Source organism: Podarcis gaigeae (assembly GCF_964106915.1).
Source record: "Podarcis gaigeae genome assembly, chromosome: 9".
Lineage (NCBI taxonomy): Eukaryota > Metazoa > Chordata > Lepidosauria > Squamata > Lacertidae > Podarcis > Podarcis gaigeae.
Genome location: NC_139685.1, coordinates 33504507 through 33515090, shown reverse-complemented (window position 1 = coordinate 33515090; position 10584 = coordinate 33504507). Strand labels below are relative to the sequence as shown.

Genomic DNA, 10584 nt, shown 5'->3' with positions numbered 1-10584 from the left:
TGTAAATATTTATATCCTTATAATCCAAAATAATTCTTGAAATCCAAACCCTTAGTCAACTTCAAAGCAGTTAAGAATGTAGAATTATTCCTGGACAGGATACCCCCTCTGAAATGAGCATTTAATCTTCTGGTGTTTTGTTTTGAAATACTGAAACAGATTCATTTACTCAAGAGGTTGAAATGCTATAAAAGCTAACATGTTCTGCACACATGAGCTGAACTTAAAATCAGAGACAACAGCCTTTGTTTCAGCCACAGCAGAATCAGAACTTCCCTCCTAGTGATCATTCTTCATTATTTAATGGGGGTTAATAGGTACAAGAACAGATTCCAATCTACATTACAGTGTTGATTATATTGTGTGTAGGAGCAGAGAAGTATGGGGAGCGTTTTTGATTATTTGCTTTGGACTACCATGACTTAGGGGACGCAGGTGGCGCTGTGGGTTAAAGCCTCAGCGCCTAGGACTTGCCGATCGAAAGGTCGGCGGTTCGAATCCCTGTGGCGGGGTGCGCTCCCGCTGCTCGGTCCCAGCGCCTGCCAACCTAGCAGTTCGAAAGCACCTCCGGGTGCAAGTAGATAAATAGGGACCGCTTACCAGCGGGAAGGTAAACAGCGTTTCCATGTGCGGCTCTGGCTCGCCAGAGCAGCGATGTCACGCTGGCCACGTGACCCGGAAGTGTCTCCGGACAGCGCTGGCCCCCGGCCTCTTAAGTGAGATGGGCGCACAACCCCAGAGTCTGTCAAGACTGGCCCGTACGGGCAGGAGTACCTTTACCTTTACCTTTACCTTTACCTTTACCTTTACCTTTACCTTTACCTTTACCTTACCATGACTTAGGGGGATGTGGGTGGCGCTGTGGGTAAAACCTCAGCGCCTAGAACTTGCCGATCGCATGGTTGGCGGTTCAAATCCCCATGGCGGGGTGCGCTCCCATCGTTCGGTCCCAGCGCCTGCCAACCTAGCAGTTCGAAAGCACCCCCGGGTGCAAGTAGATAAATTGGGACCGCTCACCAGCGGGAAGGTAAACGGCATTCCGTGTGCTGCGCTGGCTCGCCAGAGCAGCGATGTCACGCTGGCCACGTGACCCGGAAGTGTCTGCGGACAGTGCTGGCTCCCGGCCTATAAAGTGAGATGAGCGCACAACCCTAGAGTCCGTCAAGACTGGCCCGTACGGGCAGGGGTACCTTTACCTTTACCTTACCATGACTTCAAGTTGACTGCAATGCAACTTGAACACAATTACTTAGGGAGAAAGCACCAGTGAGCAAAATGGGATTTTTATCTGAGTTAATATGGAGGCATCTGTATGGTAAGAGTATGTGGCACAAACCACCTAACAGCACAATCCTATACATGACTTCTTCAGAAGTAAGTTCCATTGAGTTCAGTGAGCTTACTCCCAAACAAGGGTATAGGGCTAAAGCCTAAATTGCACATATAAACAGGGATGGATCAGGTAGGGGAGTGGAGAATATGTTTTTGACTGCTATGAGGACATCATCCTGACAAAACAAAATTCAGAAGGCTTGATAAAGATACGTATGGCATGGATAGAAGATCCACTCTTCCCTCCTCCTGAATTCAACATTAATCAAAGGATTTGATTGGCAGTAGGTTAGTGAAAATAAAAGAAAGTATTCTTCCCTCCCCAAATAAGATGTAGAATTTGAACTGGGTAGCCTGTTTTGTTGTTGTTATTGTTGTTTAGTCATTTCCTATTCTTCATGACCCCATGGACCAGAGCCCACCAGGCACTCCTGTCTTCCACTGCCTCCCGCAGTTTGGTCAAACTCATGCTGGTAGCTTCGAGAACACTGTCCAACCCTCTTGTCCTCTGTCGTCCCCTTCTCCTTGTGCCCTCCATCTTTCCCGACATCAGGGTCTTTTCCAGGGAGTCTTCTCTTCTCATGAGGTGGCCAGGTGGCCAAAGTACTGGAGCCTCAGCTTCATGATCTGTCCTTCCAGTGAGCACTCAGGGCTGATTTCCTTAAGAATGGAGAGGTTTGATCTTCTTGCAGTCCATGGGACTCTCAAGAATCTCCTCCAGCACCAGCCTGTTTTAGTAAGAACATAAGAAGAGCCTGATGGATCAAGCCGATGGCTCATCTGGTCCAGCATCCTGTTCTCACAGTGGCAAGTAGTCAGATGCCTATGGGAAAGCCAAGAGCACAATTCAAGCACAAAAGCCCTCTCCCCTCCTATGGTTTTTAGCAACTGGTATTCAGAAGCACTGCTTCCTCCAACTATGGAGGAAGAGCATAGCCAAAATAGCTAGTAGCCATCAATAGCCCTTTCCTCCACGGGAAGCCTGTAGTAGCAGGAACAGCAAAGGGTTTAATGGTACCTTAAAGATTTGTGGGTATAACACAGTGTGAGCTTTTGCAGAGTCATTGGCTAGAGCCCACTTCATTAGATGCATGGAATATTATGTTGTTAACACAAATAAGGAGACAGCAGAGATGGATTTAGGTGGGCATGACACCTGGTGGGGAACCTCAGGGGTGCTGCTGCGGATGCAACAACTATTCTATAGACTGGAGTAGAAGAAGCAGGGGTGCTAATTTTGGTGTCACAGAGGGTGCTGCTGGAATTTGAGACCCCAGATTCTGCCACTGGAGACAGGGAGGGCCATGGAGAAGATCTCGCCACAAAGTGTCATTCTGGAGCATAAAAAAGCTACAATGTAAGATCCGAGTGGCCAGTCATCATGATAATACTGCCTTTCTAGCAATGTTTTGCTAACATAACATAGCTTTAATGAGACCCACGGTTCTGATTAAATCCAAACTGAATAGAATCAAATTTTGGTCAGCAAATCCGGTTCTACTCAACTCGGACTTAACGGGAACCTTAGGATTATTTCTCACTACAGATGCTGAATTAATATGGCATAGCCAGAAAAAATAGCATTATCAGCATGATTCCTGATGGGAATGGGTAATCTTGTTGCATAGAATTTGATATTCCAAGATGGTGATGACCACCTGCTCCAACGAGAACCAGTCTTTAGAGATTAGCTACCATTACAAATGGAAACCTGGTCACTAAATGGAATTCTCAGGATTATGGAGAGTATACCCAAATACCACGCATGAGGATAATTTTTTTATTATTATTGTGATCTGGCCACTGATGGAGACAGAATTCTGGCCTAGGGAGAACTTGCTCTGAGCCAATTGGGCAATTCTTAAACAGAACACTCTTTGTCCCAGTTTCTCAGACAATGCAAAAAACCTACAAGCATTCACTTTTTCACAAGGCCAAGCATAAATGTGCCTGCTACAGCACTTCACTCTGCACTGTTGTGTGGTTAACACCTTGAGTACCAAAGTACTCTGTTTAGCAAACCCTGCCTGATGCAACAGAACGTGGATGTCAGAGGCAAAGATTTATATGGAATGCTCTGTCAATAGAGATTCAACAGGCGCCTTCTGTTTTAACCTTTAAACGCCTGCTGAAAACTTTTCTTTGCTGCCAGGCTTATGCAGACTACTTAGGAGGACACCTTTCTGTAACAGTTAAGTTGATGATTTCTAATTTTATGTGGGGGTTTTTAAAATAAAAAAAAATGTATGTGGAAATCACTGTAAACTGCTTTAAAAAATAATAATATAGCAGCATATATATATTTAAAAATAAATGATTGCTAATCTGTGGAAATCTAAGGGTGTCTTTAAGGCTGTGTTATACCCTTCTCATAACAGGGAGATTATTTTAAATAAATCTTAATCAGATCATTATTGCCTACATCATAATGTTAAGCAACGCATAAAATCAGCAACACAAAAGGGCTGAATAACTGGTAATTGTTTCTTTTTCAAAAGTAGTTCTCATAAACTGAGACAATGGATGTGAAGTACTTTGAAACAGTTCCCACCATCAGAAATGGCAAACTGCCATTCCTAGAAATTGCACGATCAGTGGCAAAACAGCTCTTGTATCTATGCAAAGAAGAGGGAATTTCACAAGGTGCAACTTTTCTTATCACAACTATCACTTTACACAAACAACTGAACTTTACACAATGTCATCTTCTACACTAGAAGTGAGGTAGAAGGTAGATCAAGACCTACTGGTAGATATTTGTGTGATTTGCAGTAGATCACCATGGATTTCTAACTTTAACAACTACTCCCCTCCCCCACAAAAAGCAAGCTTGTTGAAAGAGAATGTTTTGTGGGAAACCAGAAGTGGATTTTTGTATCAATGGGTTTATGACCTTGGTTCAGATCCCAAAATTTATGGACTAAATACAAATACTTGTTAATTAGGATAGAAAGTGATTCAATGTAAATTCAAGCCAATGTATGCCTCATATCTGAATGACAAGGCAATGGAAATACAAAAACTAATTTAAGGCTGCAGTGTCATCCTTTTAGGAACAAGTCCCACTGAACCCAGTCATGTGACTTCAGGTTCATACCACCTTTTTGCAATTCCTGCACTTGAAAGGAGTAAACGTATTAATGATCTGACTGTGGCATGCAATGAAAAACCCCTCCGATTAGAATAATACACCATTACTTGGGATCCTGGTGATTGCTTGTAATAATTGCATGCATTGGGCTGGTACCTTCTGTAAATATTATTCTGTGAAGCACTATGTACACTGAAGGCACTATAAATAGTGAGCTGAACTTATGCACTTACTACCACTTTCATGTTCTGGAATCTCTTAGGATCTTATGCATTCTTTAAGTGTGGATCCTTATCTAGTCAAGATGGCACTATGCATGGTCCAGAGGGAGAGATATTAGCTGGTCCCAAGAGGGGGAGAACCCCTAAGGGAAGCATTTGCTCCCCGCTTCTCATTATTTTTCTCTTTGTGCTTCCTGGAACAAGCAAAGTAGCCATGCTACTACCATGGCTCCCTGAAAGTGAACTGAATTTCTCTAAAAAGATATTTTAAAGCCTGTACTTTTCCTAACCCAAATATTGCACAATCCTTTTTGAAAGGAAACCAAGTACTTTTCTTTTTATAAGTCATTAGGAACATTTTTTCATCTTTGTTTTACTGCCAACTGACGGAGACTTGTTTGCTGTAACTTGTGAAAACTCAGTGAGTAAAATATTCACTTATTTGTGACGCCAAGAGTGTGTGATTTATTCTAGCCTAAGTATTTTTATGGGGAATGTTTGTTTAAAGGTGGATGGGGGCAGATGCAAGTCAAACTCAGTTTTAATGTGCTTGGAGCAATCTCCATTCTGCTAACCCTGCTACTGGAGAGTAGGAATCTTTTTTCTAACCTTCTCTAACACAGCCCTCTATAATGCAACCTTTTGTTTCAGGGCCCACTTAATCTACCACCTGTGTGCAGACTGGTTCATGTATGCCACAGTCTGGGAGCCAATGCACCCAGCTCAGATTTCTTGTGGCTACAAAGTATGTGAAGGGTTGTGTGAATAATTCCTAATTGTGCTTAGGATCAGAATCTTAGGATCAAACTGGGCACTTTTAGACTGCAGCTAAAAAATGAAATGGACCTCTTCACCAGTGAGTTGCTTAACTGGAAAGGCCCTTCCCAGGCTCAGAGTCTAAGCAAGGACAGGATGATTAATTTTTCCCAGGGCAGAGTTGCAATCCCTGGAGGCTGCTTTGCTTAACCCTGCTTTATAGCAGCTGCTCATGCCCTTGATGCTACTACAGATAACCAGCAGGCGCTCTGCAAAGGGGAAGCAGACAGACCTCTCCCCTTGATTGGAGACGTCAGGGGGAAAGATTTGCTGTAATATCTCCAAATACCTTGCAAGAAGTCAAATGACAAGAGAAAGCGTAAGACAGAGAAAAAGGGGGCCAGAAAGCCAGAAAAAAACCTAGGACAGATAGTTTAATCACCACCCTCTGGCTAACCTTGGCAGATATAATAAAATGTCACAGAAAACAGATTTAGGTGTGTGTGTCTTTCACAACTGCCTAACATGAATAACTTCAACAAGTAAAGCCCTATGATGCTAGCTCTACACCAGAATCGCTCATTTTCCATTGTGGCAAAGCATCTGGGAGGTGAATAGGTGCATGCACACAAATTCAGGGGAGGGAAGGAACAACACAATTCAAGGAAGAAGGTTCTTTGTTGCCTGTGTAACAAAGAGGATGAAAAGAACGGAGAGTGCAAACCTGAGATGAAACACATAAAAAATACTCTTCTTCATGCATCCAGAATGACTGCAGTTTAACTAAGGCCAAAGGCATAATTTCTGTTTGAGCATGGATTTAAGCTTAGGTTTTCTTGTATTAATTTGACAAACTTATGATATTGTTTCTATAGTTTTGTCTTTCTCGACAGGGTCAGCTGTCGCTAAGTTACTGGGTACAATTGTAGCTGCATAATTAACAGTCAATAAAAGGATTAAAAATGTAATTATTTTTGAAGTGGAAAGCTGGAAATATTCTAGATGGCTAAAGGCTTTGTTTTAATATTCTTTGCCTGTACTGTAATCCTATACCTTGTGATGAAGTCCCACTGTCGTTAGTGAGGCTTACTTTGGAGAAGAATAGAATTGGAAGGGGTTCCAAGGGTCATCTGGTCCAACCCCCTGCTATGCAGGAATCTCAACACATTGTCCCCCATCCAATTTGAAACCATACTGGATCCTGCTTAGCTTTGCAAATGTGCTAGCTGTTCTATAACTGCACCACTAAGAGGACAAACACATACAGATTTGCACTGGTAGTTAAATAAGGCAGTACATACATATGTAGATGCATGTAGCTTAATAAATGTAATCCTCTACAACAGGGGCCAGCAAACTTTTACAGCCATGGGCTGGTCCACTGTCCCTCAGACCATGTGGTAGGCCAGATTATACATATATTTTTTTGGGGGGAGGATGAACAAATTCCTATGCTCCACAAATAACCCAGAGATGCATTTTAAATAAAAACACACATTCTACTCATGTAAAGACACCAGGCAGGCCCCACAAATAACCCAGAGATGCATTTTAAATAAAAGGACACATTTTACTCCTGTAAAAACATGCTAATTCCTGGACCGTCCGCGAGCAGGATTGAGAAGGCGAATGGGCTGCATCCGGCCCCCGGACCTTAGGTTGCCTACCCCTGCTCTACAAGTTTACTCAAGTAAGCCAAATGGAGCTCAGTGGGGCTTTCTCCCAGGAATAACAGAGTGAGATGGCAGCTAAGGCTTTAGTTACCTGTTTCCTCAGTCCCTTTGGAGTTCCACTCTCTGGACAATGACACAGAAGCAATCATCTGCAGGGTCTCATGCTGATTTATATTATATCTTACAATTGGATCACATTCACAGTTCTGCTGCAAAGGATCTGTATGAGATTCACCTCAAAATCAGGTTATTTCTTGCTTTCTTGTCCGCTATTCTAATCTGTGAGCAGGGAGAGCCTTATCTCTCTCAAAATCCAACAAGACTGTCATATGTTTGCTTATTGGGTGGGTCGGTGGAAAACAGACATGCAATTTAATTCCAGCATCACACATTATTTTTTAGAAAATAACAGAAACCGAATATTGATCTCTAGCATAAAAGAGAGAGAGACCTACTTAAGTAACTAACTAACTAATGTAGGTCCCTATATCCCAAACAGGTAAATATCTTAACTTGGCATTTAACTGTCAAGCAACCAAAAGACAATACCATTGACAAGTACCTGGTGCTGGCTACTCAGCTTTAATTTTTCCTGGAAAGCTGTTTGGGGCGACAGAGTGGCGTCCGTTTTCCCAGGTTGTTGTTCTGACATACTGCAGTGGCGGTAGAGGGCAGGAGTCTGACAAAATCTCATTAATCATTTTAAATTAAATACAACATTCCTCCTCGTTGCCAAGAAGGAGGCTAACTTTTACAAATGAAAATGCCTTCGGAAAAAGACCCAATATCCCAGCCTTGTAGCTCTCCAAATAAACAGATTTTGAAGGACACATACAGAGAGGAAATAACAGTTTCTAACCTGACTTAGTGATGGGCTGAATTTTCCGGCCCAGCTAGAACTCTTTTCCATTTCCTCACAAATTTTATTAGATTTTCAATCTGCTTCACCCCCTCAAGCACACAACAATATAAATTATGAAAACATGACAAACTGTAAAGTATTATTTCTGAAAGGGACTCATTGCTGCTGGATTCAAGCGTTGTATCTAGTTAAGTTTACCAAACTAGACCCACTGAATTTGGCTACTGGGATTTGTTTTCTGAAAAATGGCCTCATAATGACAGGGCTGGACTTTGGTCTGTTATGGTACCTGCAATGCAGGGCAAAATGCCCCCTCTGGTCCACCTACAGAAACTGACTAGATATGCTGGCCGCAAATGTTGTTCTCCATTGCATCCAAGGACAGCAAGCTATGTAGTTGTGGGAGGTGCAGGATGGCCATGTTGCACACAAAGAAACATTTGCCACCTGAGGTGATTGCCTCACTCTACCTAATGGTAGGGACAGCCATGCATTCAGATTTTGCTGAGCCTCCCATGGAAAGAGGTTTCACTGTCAGAACACACTCCATATTCTCTCATTCTATATAAACATGGTGAAGAGGAAGTGTTGGTTTCCTTAAAAAAAAAATACTGTGGTTGAACTTGCCGGCAGTTACTTGGTTGGCTGTCTCTGGTAAAAAAATGGAGCTATAGCCAACTGAAAGAGAGCTGGTTCATCTTGTTTTGGAAACCAAAAATGGCTAGCAGAAGCCAGAGGGATTGCAGAGGATTAGGGGGGTTAAAATCACTGTTACAGCCTTTTTCATTTCTCTTCTTCCAACAGAATAGGGCTTCCAGCTTATTTATGAAGAGACTCCTTAGCTTCAGAGGAGGAAGAAATCTACAGCTGAAATCAATCTCATCATTGTGTCTCCATTCTATGAAAAGCTGAGGGCAAAGTGAACATAGCACCATGGACAGACACTAGAATGCCAGTTTCTGTCCCACTTGTGTGCACCCTGTTCCAGCATGACCCAAACAATAAGTGGGTTGGCGGTGTCATTGAACACAGCAGAAAGAGGCAAGACAACAAACAAAGGTAGCAGCTTTAAACAAGCTGGCACGGCATAAGCTAAACCAGCCTTGCTACTTGCTGACATTCTTTGGACATTCTCACACCCACCCTTAAGGCGGCAGTATAGGTTAGGTTGATTGTTTCATGGCCAACTAAGTTTTTCCAAGCAAGCAAGCAAGCAACCTGGGGAGGTGCCACACTGTGGGAAACAGGTTTGGTTCTTTCTCTCTCTTTAACTTACTCTAAGAGCAGATGAGTTATGCCCCAAGTCACCTTTATGATGATAGATTACAGGCAACTCCCCATTTATGTGTTTCAATATGTGTGCACACACGCATCAACCCAAACCTGGAAGTGGCCCATTAATGTCCCAAAAAGGGGTGGGATGGAGTGTTTGCAGGCTTTTCCAAGGCTGTTTCAAATAGATGCGATTTCACAGATGTATGTGATGCCTCAGAACGTAACCCCCATGTAAAATGGGAGTTGCCTGGATTCCAAGATTTGCCCATGAGGGCTTTGAACCCCATGGGGCAGGGTAGGCAACCCTCTGGAAGCTTGTGTGGAACATACAGCTAAAGCTGCCATACTGATTAATTAAGGTGTGGCCAATGGGTTCCTTCCTTTTCATAGATATTGGAAGGATCTGCAGATTTCAGTTCTGCACAGCTGGAGCACCACTGCCAATCGCTTGTTTTAAATGTCAATGATGTTGCTGCTCTTTGTTAACCCTATTGTCTGTCTTCTGACTAAGGGTGCAAATGATTTTAATTTCATTGTAAAATTAAAAGTCCAATTTCACAACCAAACTGTGTTGAAAATGTGGCTCACAGAGCCACAGAATAGTTGGGTAACTATTTGATCACAAATATGCATTGGAGACAAACCCTTAACAAGAGTTCCTAAAAAAACAGCACCGTCAAAATAGTTAAAGTGCAAGCTTAGATTTATACCTAAACATGCATGCTATTTGAAGGACTCTTATTCATCAGTTTAATAATAATCTAGTTAAGGCTAACATCCCATTGAACTTTATACTTACATCTGCATAGCCATCCTTAGGACTGCACAATAGTAATATTAAAAGCCTTTTAGCACAGTGGGACAGATTTGCATGCAGATTGTGAAGTTTGTATCTTATTACACTTTAAATGAAAATGAAGCCAAAACATGCATGGCGAGGGAAACAGGAAATCCTTCAAGTCTGTCCTTTGTTCATTTTAATAATGCTTTGGAGATTAGAGGAGACGATTTTCTAAAAGCAGTAAAAAAAAAGAAGCTGGTAATCAAGCTTATTGAGTGAGATATTTATTTAAAATAACCATAAAAAGGGGCAACATATTCCTCAATTTGCATTTCATGCCTTCATTTGCAATTCACTAGGAAGCATGCCTGCCTTTCCCTTTTTTCTTTTTAAAGTAATCTGTAGTGTAATTTGGAGTTTCTTCTAAATGGTGTAGCTATGCACATATTTGCTGAAAAATAATACCAGTTTGTCAAGCTAAGAAACTACAAATGAGTAGTTCGCATAAATCATGAATCCTAGTAATTGGGAAAAATCAATTATAATGAATTAAATAGCATTATCAAGCACTGTCAACACCACATTACTTCAAG

The 10584-nt window shown here is 42.1% G+C and overlaps 1 long non-coding RNA gene across 1 annotated transcript; it reads right to left on the bottom strand.

The window, feature by feature from the left end:
* Positions 1 to 283: 283 nt before the first annotated feature.
* LOC310852041 lies at positions 284 to 1680 on the bottom strand. The gene is made up of 2 exons (XR_014567960.1): positions 1197 to 1680; positions 284 to 405 (listed from the first exon to the last, which is right to left on the bottom strand). It is a non-coding gene; the product is annotated as an uncharacterized lncRNA (long non-coding RNA).
* Positions 1681 to 10584: the final 8904 nt, after the last annotated feature.